General features: G+C 39.5%; 1 non-coding gene across 1 annotated transcript; it reads right to left on the reverse strand.

The window, feature by feature from the left end:
* Window positions 1–1,050: 1,050 nt before the first annotated feature.
* Window positions 1,051–1,123, reverse strand: TRNAE-UUC (transfer RNA glutamic acid (anticodon UUC)). Its single transcript has one exon. It is a non-coding gene; the product is annotated as a tRNA-Glu (tRNA).
* Between the last annotated feature and the right edge of the window lie 17,401 nt (window positions 1,124–18,524).

Here is an 18,524-nt window from a genome sequence, read left to right on the forward strand (position 1 = left end):
ATCTCAGGTGGTTTACAGTTAATGACATAGGAGTATCAGCAACTCTGAGTAATGAGGTATTTAAAGAATGATGCAGCCTAATTTCTGTTAAGCTACTGCACAGATAAATGAGTTCTTTGGATAAATACTTCTGCATTGGCCTTAATAATAATTGTGTACAGGGACTTCCCTGGTGGTCCAGTGCTTAGGACTCCTCGCTTTCACTGCCGAGGGCACAGGTTCGAAATGTGTGGCATGGGCCAAAAAAAAAGTACAAAAAAAATAATTGTGTACAAAACAAAAGAAAAAAAAAATCCCGTACTTCCCTGGTGGTGCAGTGGTTAAGAATCCGCCTGCCAATGCAGGCAACACGGGTTAGAGCCCTGGTCGGGGAAGATCCCACATGTCGCGGAGCAACTAAGCCTGTGCGCCACAGCTATTGAGCCTGTGCTCTACAGCCCGCGAGCCACGACTACTGAGCCTGCACACCTAGAGCCTGTGCTCCACAACGAGAGAAGCCACCGCAATGGAAGCCTGTGCACCGCAGCAAAGAGTAGCCCCTGCTCGCCACAACTAGAGAAAGCCAGTGCGCAGCAACAAAGACCCAATGCAGCCAAAAATAAATAAATAAATAAATTTATTTAAAAAAGAAAAGAAAAGAAAAAGAAAAAGGAATCCCAACAGAAAGTTCTTGGCACAATCTTGGCCAGCTTGCTTGAGCCCAAAGCCAGCTTAAGAGAAGTGTGAAGTTAACTGTCTTATAGTATTTGTGAACTAGAAGTTACCACATACATTTGACTCAGCACCTGGAATTGTAATTTTGTGTACCAGGTATATATTTGAAAAGGACACTGGCAGTATATCTTGAGCAAGGAATCACAGAGGCTGTGGTCTCAGTTCCATGAAGGACTGTCACCTAAGGCAAATCCTTGGCTTTGCTTCCCTTCTAATGTAATCAACTTATGGTTCAATAATTATTATAACACAGCTTTTAGTACAGCTACTAAAGCTCATCTCCTGACTTTTTTTTGGCTGAGCCACTTGACTTAGTTCCCCGGCCAGGGATCTTAGTTCCCTGGCCAGGGATCGAACCTGAGCCCTCGACAGTGAAAGTGTGGCGTCCTAAACACTGGACCACCAGGGAATTCCCCATCTCCCAACTTTTAGGGGGTCCTTTAATTTATCCTAAATTCCTTCACCACTTATCATGTAAAATTTGTGGGCATAAATAAGATGTTAGTTATAAACATGCATTGAAAATAAGAATGCTATATTTAAGGGAGATACTTTTTTTCACGGAGAGGCATTTTATTTTAAATATAGCAGTGTGTACATGTCAATCCCAAACAAGGGAGATACTATTATGTGAAATATTAAGTCATCTCTTGAAACACTGAGTACACCTAGGACTGGTTTTAATCCACCTCAGTAGGCTGTAACTTTCAAAGGAAGCGCTCAGGGCTTCCCTGGTGGCGCAGTGGTTGGGAGTCCACCTGCCGATGCAGGGGGCGCGGGCTCGTGCCCGGTCCGGGAGGATCCCGCGTATCGTGGAGTGGCTGGGCCCGTGGGCCATGGCCGCTGAGCCTACGCGTCCGGAGCCTGTGCTCCGCGGCGGGAGAGGCCGCAGCAGTGAGAGGCCGCAGCAGTGAGAGGCCCGCGTACTGCAAAAACAAAAACAAAGGAAGCGCTCATATGAGATGTTAGAAGGGACCAAGCTGTGTGAATAATTACCAGCTGGGGGCAGTTTGTTTTGTTGTGAGTCTTGCTCAGCCACTCTGAACTAGATTCCAACACAGCCCCAAACTGCATAAAATGACAGTGAAAGTAAATGAAATGAATGGACTCCTACTCACTTTTAGGAAAATGAGTTTAAAATCACATACATGAGGTGCTGTAATAGAGAGTCAGGATGCTGCCTCATAACACGTTACTCTGAGGAAACCATATCTAGAATTGAACATTTTTTTAAAATTATTTTTTATTGGAACATAGTTGATTAACAATGTTGTGTTAGATTCAGGTGTACAGCAAAGTGATTCAGTTATACATAGACATGTATTTATTCTTTTTCAAATTCTTTTTCCCATTTAGGTTATTAAAGAATATTGAGCAGCGTTCCCTGTGCTATACAGTAGGTCCTTGTTGGTTATCTGTTTTAAACATAACAGTGCGTACATGTCAATCCCAAACTCCCAATCTATCCTTCCCCCCCTCCCTTCCCCCTGGGTAACCATAAATTCATTCTCTAAATATGTGTCTGTTTCTGTTTTGTAAATAAGTTCATTTGTATCATCCTTTTTTAGATTCCACATATAAGCGATATCATATATATGTCTTTCTCTGTCTGACTTACTTCACTTAGTATGATAATCTCCAGGTCCATCCATGTTGCTGCAAATGGCATTATCTCATAGAATTGAACATTTTTATCTTGGCACATAAAGACTTTATGAAAGGGATTGGGGAAAAATAACTTTTGATATTCGTAACATAGAGACGGGATTTGAGGCAAGGTTAAAGAGCTCTTTATTGTATATATAGGTATATACATTATACCTAGAACTATATATGTATATGTGTTTATACATATAAAATATTAATACATACAAAAGATTTATACATATGTATGCATGTATATATGTGCTTTATGTGTGTGCGTATTTATATAGTGTAAAAAAGATAGCACAATGACAATAATCATATATTTTACAGCAAAATAGGAAAACTGACAAAAATCCCTTAGGAGTGATTTTTGAAGGATCAGTGAGATTTTTAATAAATTCATATAAACATTTATAGCTTCCTCAAAAGCCAGAAGAATCTAAGGCAAGCCTTTCACGTCATTTCCCCACTGTGAAATAAAGGCAAGCAGTAGCGTCTTAGAGGAAATGGCTTAGTGCAGTCTTAACCTCACATTAAACTTGTATTTTAGAATAATTTTTTTGAAAGAACACATCAAAACATGTGCAACTGGTGGATAATTATAGTATCATTAGTATACAGTAACACAGTGTTATCATTCTTCATGAAATACTATGAAATAAGTATGTTAAGAATATTTAATTATGTGGATGAGTGAAATAATAAGGAAAAATTGCTAGTTAATGGCTTTCCTTAGAGATGCTATTAGGGCTGCCAGTTGCCAAGCACTCTCATGATTCATCCTAAAGAGATACTGTATGCTGTTAGGCTGCTGTCTTTGGAATTAATCTGGGGAAACTAGGAGGGAGAGCTAGGACTTGCCTGCACAGCTTTTGCAGAGGTCTTTATTCTCTGTAACATGCCGCTGCCTCTGGGATGCCTTCCCTGACCTTCAACTGGAATAACTGGTCTTATCCCTTCTATGAGCCCCAAACACTTTACTGATCTCTATTATGCTTCTCAGCACCTTGTATTTTCATTATTAGTCCATGTGTTTGTTCTCCTTCCAAACTGGGAGCTTGTTAGAGACATGACTATGTTTTACTCTTCCCAAATACCCAGCTCAGGGCCTGACACAGAATAGGTGCTTGATACAGGTTTGTGGAATGAATTGAAAAGTCTCCTCGTAGAACTAAAGGCAGGGACTTGAGAAGTGGGTCTGAGACCAAGGTTCTATTTTTTTTTTTTTTTGCGGTACGCGGGCCTCTCACTGTTGTGGCCTCTCCCGTTGCGGAGCACAGGCTCCGGACGCGCAGGCTCAGCGGCCATGGCTCACGGGCGCAGCCGCTCCGCGTCATGTGGGATCTTCCCAGACCGGGGTACGAACCCGTGTTCCCTGCATCTGCAGGCGGACTCTCAACCACTGCGCCACCAGGGAAGCCCCAATCCCACTATCTTTAAAAAGATGTGCCTAAGGAGATACAGTCTATTGACAACTCCTCCACTTCCTTATTTTCTCCAAATGAAAAAAAAAAAAGGAGGAAAAATTTCCATTTTCTCCTCTTCATATTTCTTCCCATTGGAAATACACCCCTTGAAGCGTGTGACTATTTAGAACAGCAGAACCTTCTATAATGCAGGATCGAGCATGGAAAAGGTCAGTTGTCCTTTGTGGATGACTTACATTACCTTAACTACTCTGTGAATGTATCTATTGCATTTCCTCATTTACCACAACATGTTATAGATTTGGCTGGTGTGACAGGAAGAACAGAAAGGGGAAGTGTTTTACAAAACAGTTAAACTGTAGTGCCCCTTCTCAATATAAAGTTCTAGGAGCCTAAGAAAATGTAGATAACGTTCTCTCCAATTATTTTTCATCTCTGCACTGTCGATTTTGGCACCGAACTACCCTACGTAGCGAAAGGGTGCATGCTTATAAAAGAACGAATTTGGAGTCTACAAGGGAGGAAGAGGTTTCCCACATGGACACATAGTGTTTAAGAATTAAGATTACAAAATGAATTTCATTAAAGAAATCATGCCTTTAATCAAGAAAAAAGCAGAGAATTGAAAAAATGTCCCCCGAATAGAAGCATAGCTGGCTTACCATTAAACGTGAAAGAAAATAAAAGTTTGATTCTGAAGTATCGGTTAAGTTCCACCTTTGCAGATAATAAAAAATGAAATAGTTGCTTGGAGAAAATCTGCCAGTTTTGAGAAGAGTGACAGGAAGAAAATGGTATGTAAATTACCAACCAGAGAAATAAACCAGATAATGTGTTCAGCAGTGGTGACACTGACAGTAGAACCTATAGGTACAAGGGACTAGCATGATTACATTGGAAATTATCTTCCCTCCCCACCTACCTGTCTCTTACAGACTAAAATAAACACCAAGGGTAGCACTTAAGGAGAAAAGAAGTGTGAAATTGAGAGCAAATGGCTCACACACATACACATGCACAGAAGGGGCTTTAACCGTGGAGAGACAACGGTCAATGGATTGCTTTGGAACGTACCTCTTTCAGCATGATCTAGCCTCTAGGCTCCACGTCTCTAAATCAATGCCTGGATCAGTAGCCCAGGCCTGTGTGTGTGTGCGTGTGTGTGTGTGTGCGTGTGTGTGCGTGTGTGCGTGTGTGTGTGTGTGTGTTACAGAGACAGAAACTGAGATAAAGACAGAAAGAAAGAAAGACCTAGAATATGGGAAGAGGTATTTATTCAGAGTTTTCTCCACAATGTACCAATTATGTCCCCGGTTAACATACCATGAAAAGGACAAGAGTATGAAATGCCAGTTGGTTTAATATTTAAACTCCTGTTTCATCTAAGCATTTGCTTCAATTTCAGAGATTTATTTTGAATATCAGTATTAATGTCAAAAATTTTCTAACCACATTTGGCTTATAGACTTGCACTGGGATTTCATGTCATTTCATCTTCAGTTTCTCCAAATACATGAAATGTCCAGAATTTCTAGTTAGCATATCTTACGGGATACTATGACAATCTGGATAAAAACCACTACATTGGTGCAAAAATATATCCTATGAAGACCTTTCCCTTGGCTTTTCATTCCCAATACATTTATTTTATTTCGTGCCCCACATAATTAAGATGTTCCTAAGAAGAACTTAACCTGATTTATCAATATGGTAATAAATGAGCACCTTTTATTTTATTTGACTGGGTCCCATTACAACCCTGCAGCACAGACTTTGCTTTCATAATTTTGTAAATAAAGAAACTGAGACTCACAGTTTAAGCAACTTTCCTAAAGGGTCACTGCTGGCCAGCTCCGTGAATGACTATGCAGCTTTGCTGAACATCAGTCCATGGGCATTTGAAAGCCTTTAGCTTGGTGTCATGCAGTCCGGCATTTTTGCTAATTCAACTGATGATGGGAATAGCAATCACAAGCAGATAGTATTGTTTCCACTTAAGCTGATTATAGTTTCAATTTCATATTTTGTTTTCCTTCTTTTTAGTACATTTCTGACTGTAAATCTGGAAAGCTCTTTCTTGATAGGCCAAATTGCCAGATTTATGCTCTAAAGCAGATTTTGAATTAGTTTGCAATGTGTGTGTAGTTAGTAAGAACCATTGTTTAACCCAGACATTTGACTCCTTGCTCCCTATTTAAAAAGAGACATTATGTCACAAAGATGACTGACGGTGGTGAGGTTATGGAGAATGTTGTGCCTAAGCTCTTTGATCTTGGAGTTGAAGTAGTGTTCTGAGCTCTTGTAGCCTTTGCTTCAGCGCTCTTGAAGACTTCCCAGGACAGTCACTGTGGGATATAGAGTACAGGGCAGAAACCCATTGGCCATCGAGTATGCTACAAGTGAGAGCTGAATAGAAGAAAACATCATCTGGGGTTCACTATGAAATTCTTAGACCTAAGACATAGATTTTTGCAGTTCCCAAGGGCAAAAATGAAATTGTTCTCCTTTTTTTTGTCTTCTTGCCTCCCCTCTTATCCTTGCCAAATCTCAGAAGGGCATAGTGGACAGTGGTATTTGTTTCTTATTATTGACGTCAGAGGTGGGGTTTCTTCATGCAGGAGAGGACCTGTTGACTTGGAGTTAAATCCAAGGGGACACTCAAATGCCAAAGCCGTTAATAATCTTTTCTCTTCAGCTTTGATTCTTGTTTTCAAGACTCACAATGTCACCATTTAGTTACATAGTAGGCCGTCCATTACATGCCTGGCTTCAGAGGGGCCACACATGTGGCCAGCCCTGTTGGGTGCTTACCTTCCATGCCAAGGTACCCAGCCCCTGGGTGAAAGTTACATTTTGTGTAAAACAATTATGACAATCTTATTGCTTCTTGTCAGTGACTTGTCTGGATGGGCATGTGATCCTGTTTTGGAAAATAAGGGTATGTAATATGTTGGAAAAGTCCTACTATTGTGTGAGGACAGGGTGTTTGGAGCTTTGATAATTATCTTTGACCTGAAGGGAAAATATTAAGTACATACTGAGGATGGCTGAGCAGAAATTTTGAAGGAGCCTGCATCCTTGATGGCATTATTAAGCCATTGATTCAATCTTGGGATGGCTTCTCTCTGGTCTTTTTGTTAAGTAATGTTCCTGTGGCTTAAGCCTGCTAGTCAGGTTTTCTGTTACTTGTGGCTAAAACTATTCCTAATTGACAGACTATCCTAAAAGGGATTTGTGTATTACAGTTTGCTTTTCAGGATTTTTGATTTTAAACTAAAGAAGCTCTTACACTATAACTAAAAGGACAATCTGTTCACACATAATCTAATAAAACATCAGTACAGAAGACACTTGAATATTCTTAACAAGAAACTAAACAGGAAATTAATTTAGCAAATACCTAACACCTAAATGTGCCTTACTAGTTCAATGTCAATTATCTTTCACTGATAAAGTTATCCAAGCTTAATTATCATCCTCCTATATCATATTAACATCTGTATTTGTAGCAAATTTTGATATATTGACATTCGTAGGTCAGTTGAAAGATTGATGACTACGTAAAGCAAGAACATGTTTCAATATATTTAAAATAATATATCACTGGTGGAGGCAAATGTGAGGGTGAATTTTGGAAAATCAGGCCCCAAACTAAAAGATTACTCATGGTGCTGAAGATATCTGTGGCCAGAGGGTTGGTGACCCAGGGTATTTGCCCTTTCTCTGCCCAACTTTGCTGTCTGGTGAAGAGCAAAGGAATAGGAAAATATTCAGAGGCCCAAGGATGATGAGCTAGAAGAAAAAATGTGGGAGGTTTGGATATGGCATTAACCAGAAAACCGGTGTCTAAATATTTGAACCTCTACTCTATGTATATTTTCTCAAGGATGCTTACATATTACTCAGGAATGCCTGGCACCGGCACAGTAAATAGAACATCAGTGTTCAAGTGCTAAAACAACAGTTGTCCTTGGTCCAGCACATTCTCATCCCGAATGAAAGCAAACCCAAGTCTTTAAGGGATTATTAGAGGAAAGATATTATTTTCTCAGTGACTCAAAGCCAGCTGTGAGGGCCTTTATTATAGTTTATGCTTCTTCTGCCCCCCTCTCTTCCACCTTTGGCATGCCTACAATTGGATGAAGTGCTTTTCCTGAAATGGCAATCACTATTAAACCCATTAACTGGAAACCAAAAGGTTTCCCTAATTGTTTAAAGTCTCATTGTGAAAAGGAAGTTTCTATTGATTGGAATATGAGGGGAAACAATCCCAAATTCATCATCCTTTTCTGTTTTATAAACACAGTCAGACGAAACTGACACACTCAAAGTCATCAGATTTACTTCTTCGAAGATTCTTGGTCACACTAGATATTTCTAGTACGAGTGTCTTTGTGCCCAATCATTCTGTTTTTATTTTTTGTATTTGCTGACTACTTTCTCTCAGTTTTCTTCTTGGGCCTGTCTTATGTTTTTTGTATCTTTGTCTTATCTTCCAAATTTTTATTCATGTCCAGTTATTTTTAATACCGGATCTTCAAGCCCTCACTGTCTTTTTTTTTTTGTGGTACGCGGGCCTCTCACTGTTGTGGCCTCTCCCGTTGCGGAGCACAGGCTCTGGACGTGCAGGCTCAGCAGCCATGGCTTATGGGCCCAGCCGCTCCGCAGTATGTGGGATTTTCCCGGACCGGGGCATGAACCTGCGTCCCCTGCATCGGCAGGCGGACTCTCAACCACTGCGCCACCAGGGAAGCCCCTCTCACTGTCTTTTAAAAAGTTAGTTGGTTGGACCCTACTCCTGAAATATGGCACTTCTTTTCCAACAGCCATTTCAGCTACTCTCAAGTACTCACTTTATTTGTTGCCCAATATTTGGAATCCTGGTGATGCATTTCTTTGGCCATGGCCCTTAGCTGTGTATCCGGAGTTCCTAGAACAGTGCCTGACACTTAGTGGGTGATGTTTAATATTTCTTTGAATGAAAGAATAAATTCAGGCATTTTTGAAAACCTTATAAAAAAATCACTTTGACCAAATAAAGTGATCCAAATAAAAGCTAGTCAAAATGAGGACTTTTGCTGTAGATAGTATCTTATTTGGTTTACACTCAGTCTCTTTGATAAATCTTTGCTTTTCTCTCTCTCTTTTTTTTTTAAATTTATTCAAGGCTTAGTTTAATGAAGGGTGAAACACGTGATCTCTAAGACACTTCTCAGATCTCTGAATCTAAATCTTACGGCTAATTTTTTAAAAATAAATCTTTGCTTTTCTCTTCACTGGACCAAGAGTGTTGGACAATATCTGAGCAAAGAGGAAAAATATGTTTTTCACTTAAAGTTGCTTATAATCTGATATAACATAAATTCTAATAAATATGACTTTGCCAATTAATATGCTTTATAAGTTTGATATTTCTAAATGAGAGTTATAGACAAATATTATTAAATCTTTTGTTTCATAGTCCGGCTATATTATCCACATTAAAGGAAATTTCAGCTGCTTGGAGAAAACAAAATAGGAGACTGCTAACCCAGAACGTTTTCACAGGTGTAATGAAAATTACGGAATTACTGGAGACTGGATTTAATCAGATTGTGATGGAATACTTGGCAGACAGTATTTAATTTCTCCTTAGTGCATTAACTACACAGCTTACTACATTGAGAGAAATTACTGTATAATATAAAATTGACAGTCATGATAAAGTATAGAACATCAAGTTTTCACTCCTGCGCCCTGGTGCTGACATTCAGGTATTGTTAGTTTCCTAAGTGCTTTAAATTATATGATAGAGTGGCTGCCAAAATACTTGAAAGGAGACTAAATAGAGGTAGATTTAGTGATTCTAGTTTGGCAGTAATTTCATAGGAATGTGGATAGCCTTTTACCAAGTTCCAACAGTGAAAATCCAAAGGATTTCCAGTGCAATCTTTATGTTTTGAATAATGCTTAGTTGTTGAACTAAGATACCATGTGCTCCTGTGATTGTCTCTGAGTTTGTGTATTGGATAATCCTTTAGCATAATAAATCTAGGGAGATAAATTAGCTTTTCTTTTTAGCTCTTTCCTAGAAACAATCCCTAGAAACTAGTGGAAAGATTTACCAAAAGATTAATGAAATGTGGCTTGATCCAATTGTGTAACTACAGTGCTAGAGTAGATGCTTTTAATGACACTTTTTCATCCAGTTTCCTTTGTGTCAGCAATGAGAGTTGCTATGCAGAACTTCTAGACTCAGGACACTGGAGGCAAATAGGCTAAAATGCAGAGTTGCTCCCTTTGCTTTGTTAGATCCAAGCTGTCTGGGGCTCTAGAAATTAATATTTTTGTTCAGTTTGTTTACTTAATGTTTCCTCTCTGTTTGTACTATCTACCCATTATGTGGCAATTTCCTTGAGGGCGAAGACTGTCTGGCTTAATCCTTATGACCTATAGCAGAAAACCAGTAGGATTACTAGGTTCTTAGGATTGAATTGGACAGGCTGGTGTTTTAACTTTCAGTCTGGTAAAATCAAAAGGAAAAAACCAAATATATCAATGTGGGTTTTTAAAAATTGTCAATATTTTTTTCTCAAGGCTCTTAGGTCAGAAGCATGATGTTGCCTTGGGGCTGACCATTTCTGTGTCCTGGGAGCGATTCCTTTGTGAGCACTCTCTGTCATACAGGTGGGAATCAAGTCAAATCAGGCAGTATGCATTGAGTACTCATTACGTGCTGGCACTGTTCCAAATGGTAGTAACTTATTTAGGCCTCACAACAACCCTATGATATAGGTACTAATACTATCTTCATTCTACAAATGAGGAGACTGAGGCATAAGTCACACATGATGAGTGATGGATCTGGGATTTCGAATTGGAAGTCAGGCTGCAGAGTTTATATTAACAGACTGTCTTAAATACCCCACCATATATCTTGGAGTGGCTCTTAACAGTGCCAAAGGAATCCAGAAGTATCTATTTCAGACAAAGATTTTGAATGTTGTGTTTTATAACGTAAAAAGCTATCCCATGGAGGAGGTTCTGTCTCTTCAGAAATTGTAGGTATGTATATATCTATTTACTATGGAAGGCAGAATAATGGCTACCCAAAGATGTCTACGTCCCAATCTCTGGAGCTTGTGGACTTGTTATGTTACACAGAAAAGCAGAATTAATCAGCTGACCATAAAATTGAGAGATTATCCTCAATTGTTCAGGTGTGCCCAAGGCAGTCACAGGGTTCTTAAAAGAGGAACTGGGAGTCAGAAGACCAGTCAGTGTTAGAATCATGAAATTTGAGAAAGACTTGACCAGCCATTGTAGGCTTTGGATGGATGGAGGGGCCCACATGCCTAGGATTATGGGCACCTTCTAGAAGCTGGAAGAGACAAAAAAATTGATTATTCCCCTAGAACCTCTGGAAAGGAATGCACCCCTGCCACATTTTAATTTTAGCTCAGTGAGATCTGTGCCAGACTTCTTACATACAATATTATGTAGTAAGATAATACGTTTGTGTTGTTTTAAGCCGTTAAGTGTGTGGTAATTTGTTACAGCGGCAACAGGAAACTAGTACACTCACTTATTTGCCATAAGTGAGGAACTGACAATTTCTCAGGTGGGTTGGGAGACCTATCTCCCAGCTTGAGGGCTTGAGGGCTTTGTCACTGATAGAAAGTATGAGAAGAGTCTCTATGTCAAGGAGGAGCTGCCCCAGAATTGTTTTATTCAAAAGTTAATTCTAAATTTATTGAGAGTATGCCAGTGTTGTGCCATGTTTGTTTATAATTTTTTTTTTTTTTTTTTTTTTTTTTTGCGGTACGCGGGCCTCTCACTGTTGTGGCCTCTCCCGTTGCAGAGCGGGAGCGCAGCCTCCGGACACGCAGGCCCAGCGGCCATGGCTCACGGGCCCAGCCACTCTGCGGCATGTGGGATCTTCCCGGACCGGGGCACAAACCCGTGTTCCCTGCATTGGCAGGCGAACTCTCAACCACTGCGCCACCAGGGAAGCCCTCTTTATAATTTTTTGAATGCTCAATATATGAACATAATTCAAGGATGAAAAAGTAGAAGAGCATACAATGAAAATCATGTATTTGCTTTTCATTTGCTTCTTGAGACTCCAAGACCAGAAACAGTATTTAACTTTTGTTTTTGCCTGACCACCTAGGATTTTAACCTGTCACTTAGCTCTCTAGTTTCCGTCTTCAGAGGCATCACTGAAACTAATAACTGTGTGTCCTTCCAGAGACATTTCATGTCTATATGAGCATGTGCTGATGTATAGTCTTTTTCTCTTGCACAACAGTAACATCCTAGACACATGGCACCTTTGCACTGATTTCTATCTTAAATTCAGAAAAGTTTTCACGGTAATGAAAAATAAGCAAAACAGAATGTTAATGGAATTGGTGGGAACTATGCATCATTCTTCACATTTCATATGGGAACTCCATAAATTAGAATATATCCAGGGAAAAACAATTAGGAAGGATATATGGTTCACTCAAAGAAGGGTATTCAAAATGTTTATTTAATGAACTAATGAATAAATTTTAAGTGGCTGGATAGCCAAGCTAAGATCCAATTCCTTGGTTGTGAGCTTCTCGCAGAAACTTCTGAGGAGGAGAAGATAAATACATCGGATCTGAGTTCTGACTGAAACTTGGCGCTTAGATCATAGAGTTTAGGCCTTTTATTTTATTTTTAAAATATCTTTATTGGAGTATAATTGCTTTACAATGTTGTGTTAGTTTCTGTTGTACAACAAAGTGAATCAGCCATATGCATACATATATCCCCATATCCCCTCCCTCTTGAGCCTCCCTCCCACCCTCCCTATCCCACTCCTCTAGGCCTTTTAAACCTGCATGGGAATGGTAGAAGGTGAGGGCAAAACCAACCTGTCAATTCAAAGTGTATCTCCATGAGCTGGAGACTTGAATATACTTTTGGCAGAAAAGTTCTCTTGTTGAGGAAGCCACAGGAATGGGGTTGTTGGTTTTATAATTGCAGAGCTTAGCCCATAATTAGAAAAGTGTATGTTTGAAGAGCTGTAGTTCTCAGTAACTGAACTGCTCTCTGTGACAATGTTGAAAGGTGTTTATATTCTAGCCAGAGCTGCATCTCTGTAGACATCGTGCCTTTTAGATAATTTCTTTTCCCACATGAGAATTTGTTACTACAGATACAGAAACAGTTACTTACGCTAGTGGAAATATTTTGTGTGTGTTCATTTTTCCCAAGTGGGGTTCAGTGATAATAGGTGATGATGAGGCGAAGTACCTTAGGTGGTCCACAGCTGAGCTTTGGAAAGGTTAGAGACGGGAAGATGACTCCCTGCCCCATGTCTTGGAATGGCTTAGATGAGTGGTGGATTTTATGGCACTCTGGGATATAGCAATATTGCTTCAAGGTCCAGGTGACAATGTATAGCATAAGACTGGGGGAAGGGCTTTTCAGCCCCCTTTGGGTCAGAGCCCAGCAGCTTTCTGGCATTAGAGGATTGGATGCATCTTTGGTACAAACATTCAGGTTCTCACAATGGGCATCATCTGCAGTGGTAGCTGGGGATTCCTTCAGGAAGCTTTGTAAACATGGTCACACATACATGCTCACACACACCATCACATTCTTATGTCTATTCTTTATCTTTTATACAAACTGAGGTGTACTAGAAATACTGTTTTGCCCTCTTGTACATTGTTTTATATCTTAAAGAAGAAATTGTCAGCAAAATAAAAAGGATTTGGGAGTTGATAATGATAATAAAGTCAATAACATTTATTGAGCAACTACTATGTGCCAGTGATATGTGCTTTATATATGTTTGCTCATTAATCTCAACAGTTGCCCAACAGAGGTTTGTAGGCACCTCACAGGGTAAGGGGCTTCTGTCCAGAGATGTTTTCAAGCAGAGGTAGGTGACCATCTGCCCCAGACATTGTAGAGACGATTCCTACTTTGTGGGTAAGTCAGAACAGGTGATTGCCAGATCCTTTCCATATATGAACACTCAGGATTCCACCAGTTAGTGGTCGAGTGCAGGCTTGGGTGTTTGGAGTGTTTGGTCATGTTCGTCAGGGACCGGTTAAGATTTGAGCTTCTCTCCTGCTTCTGTGTAGTGGTTGGTGCGGGTTAGAAGTGATGTGGGGAGTTGCTGTGTGCTGCTCTTGTGAAACTGAATCAGGCTCAGAGTGACCTTGCTATGCCTTCTAGACAGAGTGTGTGGCCATGGTTAAGTCAAGTCACTGGGCAAATTGGTATCTCCATCTTTTGTGTTTTGAGAACTCTGAGGCTTCTTCAAGTTACAAATTTGCGCCTAACCTTTTAATCTTTTCTTTAGCTTCATCTCTGAGCTACAGTGATGGCTTAAAATGACAAGTTTAGGTCATCCAGATGTCTCATAGTACTGCTGGTATGACAGCACTAAATCAACGCTTGCTGAAAAACAATTTTATCAGAGAATAATTCTTTATTAAGAATTTAATAAATTAAAATTAATTTCCTGATTAATTCTTCAGTGATTTATTTGTCAGGAACCATTCTAAATTCTTGAAAAATAACCATTAATCTTCAAAGGGAGAGTCACATAAAGATATCAATGTTGTGATGGAGATAAGAGCTAAATGTGGCAACATAGAGGAAGAATGACTTTTTGGGATGGCAGTGTCATAGTGGCAGGCATGGTTCAACTTGGTTTTGAAGGATGAATAATTAGAATTAAATGAATCATCAAAGTTTAGGGCTGACTCTGGGCAAAAGTGTGAGAGACTTTGGGGTCCTCTTTTCTTTCTGTGTTCTTCTTCCTCCCTGCTTGATACTTCTTTTGAATTGTGCAGTTCTCCTGTTAGAATCTTCCTTTTGGGAAAAGGCCTGTTGTTAGACATTTATACCTCTGTTGAATGTTAATAACTGTCCTCCCACTAGACAGTACATGACTATTAATTCTTATCCCTAATTATGATATGGAAAAAATTTGAAGGGACTATCCTGAACCCTAAGTTCCTAAAGGAATTAATAGGCATCAGTAACTCACATGAGTCTGGTAGGAGAGGAAGGAAGATGGGAATTATATCTCCCCTGGTGTCCCTAAAAGCCCAATGCAGATCTGCTCTGTGTAAGGTGAAGTATCTAAGAACAGGTGAAGTGGCAGAGAACAACTGAGGTTCTTCTGATGATGCAAGTGTGAAAGGCTGATTTACTAATTTAACCAAAAGAAGTCCTTTCATGGAGTATATATTATGAGAAATTACTTGAGAACTGTGTAATGCCCAGTTTGAGCAATATAGATTAGTAGAATTTATGTCTTAGTTCAGTCAAAATGAAATAAACAAAACCAATTTGTATATCATCACATATTAAAATATTTCTAATTGTATGGCCTTATGTATGGGTTCTTAATCTTATTAGTGCCATGAACTTTTGGACAGTCTTGTGAAGTCTATGGGTTCCTTTACAGAATATATATTTTTTTAATTTTTAAATTTTATTTTATTTTATTTTTATACAGCAGGTTCTTATTAGTCATCAATTTTATACACATCAGTGTATACATGCCAATCCCAATCGCCCAATTCAGCACACCCCCACCCCCACCCACCTCTGCTTTCCCCCCTTGGTGTCCATACGTTTGTTCTCTACATCTGTGTCTCAATTTCTGCCCTGCAAACCATTTCATCTGTACCATTTTTCTACGTTCCACATATATGTATTAATATATGATATTTGTTTTTCGCTTTCTGACTTCACTCTGTACGACAGTCTCTAGATCCATCCGCGTCTCAACAAATGACTCAATTTCATTCCTTTTTATGGCTGAGTAATATTCCATTGTATATATGTACTACATCTTCTTTATCCATTTGTCCGTCGATGGGCATTTAGGTTGCTTCCACGACCTGCCTATTGTAAATAGTGCAGCAATGAACATTGGGACGCATATGTCTTTTTGAATTATGTTTTTCTCTGGGTATATGCCCAGTAGTGGGATTGCTGGATCATATGGTAATTCTATTTTTAATTTTTTAAGGAACCTCCATACTGTTCTCCATAGTGGCTGTATCAATTTACATTCCCACCAACAGTGCAAGAGGGGTCCCTTTTCTCCACACCCTCTCCAGCATTTGTTGTTCGTAGATTTTCTGATGAAGCCCATTCTAACTGGTGTGAGGTGATACCTCATTGTAGTTTTGATTTGCATTTCTCTAATAGTTAGTGATGTTGAGCAGCTTTTCATGTGCTTCTTGGCCATCTGTATGTCTTCTTTGGAGAAATGTCTATTTAGGTCTTCTGCCCATTTTTAAATTGGGTTGTTTGTTTCTTTAATATTGAGCTGCATGAGCTGTTTATATATTTTGGAGATTAATCCTTTGTCCATTGATTCGTTTGCAACTATTTTCTCCCATTCTGAGGGTTGTCTTTTCGTCTTGTTTATGGTTTCCTTTGCTGTGCAAAAGCTTTTAAGTTTCATTAGGTCCCACTTGTTTATTTTTGTTTTTATTTCCAGTACTCTTGGAGGTGGATCAAAAAAGATCTTGCTGTGATTTAAGTCCAGGAGTGTTCTTCCTATGTTTTCCTCTAAGAGTTTTATAGTGTCCGGTCTTACCTTTAGGTCTTGAATCCATTTTGAGTTTATTTTTGTGTATGGTGTTAGGGAGTGTCCTAATTTCATTCTTTCACATGTAGCTGTCCAGTTTTCCCAGCACCACTTATTGAAGAGACTGTCTTTTCTCCATTGTATATCCTTGCCTCCTTTGTCATAGATTAGTTGACCATAGGTACGTGGGTTTATCTCTGGACTTTCTATCTTGTTCCATTGATCTATGTTTCTGTTTTTGTGCCAGTACCATATTGTCTTGATTACTGTAGCTTTGTAGTATAGTCTGAAGTCAGGGAGTCTGATTCCTCCAACTCCATTTTTTTCCCTCAAGACTGCTTTGGCTACAGAATAATATTTTTAATGCATAGAATAAAACACGTAAAATTTCAAAGAAAACCAACACTGTTGAAGGACATTTGTCAAATTTTTGAAAATTTGTGATACATGCTTAAATAATGCTTTAAATCATGATCTAGTACACAGAGTTAATGACTACATAACTTCTAGTATTGATGAGCACAAATAGTATTTCAAGGTATTTGCAACAACTATACTCTGATATGAAAATATTTTAGATTTCTGATGGAGATGAAGTTTTTTCCCCCAGCAGTCAAAATGGGAGAGGGAAGTAAGTAAGATAACTTATAAAGTTCAGTCTTTCTCTAAGATGCTAGTTCTAGGTAATTTGCTACCCAGGACAGGGTATAGTCTTTTAGTTTCAAAAGAATTTGAGAAGGAAAATACATTAGAAAATGTATTCCATGTTATGCATATTCAAAGCAAACCATAAATCTCACTGTCTAAAATTTCAAGTCTGTACATGGAAACAACCTAAATTTCCATCAACAGAATGGATAAAGAAGATGTGGTATATTTACACGATGGAATACTACTCAGCCATAAAAAAGAATGAAATAATGCCAATTGCAGGAACATGGATGGACCTAGAGATTATCATACTAAGTGAAGTAAGCCAGACAAAGACAAATATCATATGATATCGTTTATATGTGAAATCTAAAAAACTGATACAAATGAAATTATATGAAACAAATAGACCCACAGACATAGAAAACAAACTTATGGTTACCAAAGGGGAAAGGTGGGGGAAGAGATAAATTAGGAGTTTGGAGTTAACATATACACACTTCTATATATAACATAGGTAACCAGCAAGGACCTACTGTATAGCACGGGGAACTATACTCAATATTTTATAATAACCTATAATGGAAAAGAACCTGAAAACATATGTGTGTAATTGAATTACTTTGCTGTACACCTGAAACTAACACAACGTTGTAAATCAACTATACTTCAATAGAAAAAGGAAAAAAATACGTAAACATCATAAAATATTCCATGGTTTTGTGTGTTTCAAAATTTCAAATTTACGGCATCATGCCGTATTAAAAAATTTCAAGTCTAAAATTCAGACAAGTGCTCATGAAGTTGTTGTCAAAGGGTAATTAAAATTCCAGTGAAATACGGTAACATTTTAGGATTTGGAATGCAGGTCTTTTTGTCTTATGGTAAAATTGAGATTTTAGTTGAGTTCTCATCTCCTCGCATGCTGAACTGAGGGGGTGACCTGCAGAGGAGCCCTGCAGGAGCCGTGCTGTAGAGCAGCAGTCCCCAAACTTTTTGGCACCAGGGACCAGTTTCGTGGAAGACAATTTTTCCGTGGAGGAGTGTAGGGTGTGGTGGGCGGTGGCGGGGTACGGTGGTGGTTCAGGCGGTAAGGCGAGTGTTGGGAAGCGATGGGGAGCGGCAGATGAAGCTTCACTCCACTCTCCCGCCGCTCATCTCCTGCTGTGCGGCCTGATTCCTAACAGGCCTTGGACCTGTGGTTGGGGACCCCTGCTGTAGAGCACCAAACCCCCATCTGCTCATGAACTGATCCACTGCCTCAATCTGAGAGTCAGAAACAAAGCAGATCCTGGACACGGTGGCCAATTTCAGGTGCTTTGCTGACATATCTAAAATAAGCTAACTGGGCTTCCCTGGTGGCGCAGTGGTTGGGAGTCTGCCTGCCGATGCAGGGGACACGGGTTCGTGCCCCGGTCTGGGAAGATCCCACATGCCGCAGAGCGGCTGGGCCCGTGAGCCATGGCCGCTGAGCCTGTGCGTCCGGAGCCTGTGCTCCGCAATGG

This window comes from Aethalodelphis obliquidens, unplaced genomic scaffold, assembly GCF_003676395.1.
Source record: "Aethalodelphis obliquidens isolate GAN/ISIS:26980383/991018 unplaced genomic scaffold, ASM367639v1 scaffold4, whole genome shotgun sequence".
Taxonomy (NCBI): domain Eukaryota; kingdom Metazoa; phylum Chordata; class Mammalia; order Artiodactyla; family Delphinidae; genus Aethalodelphis; species Aethalodelphis obliquidens.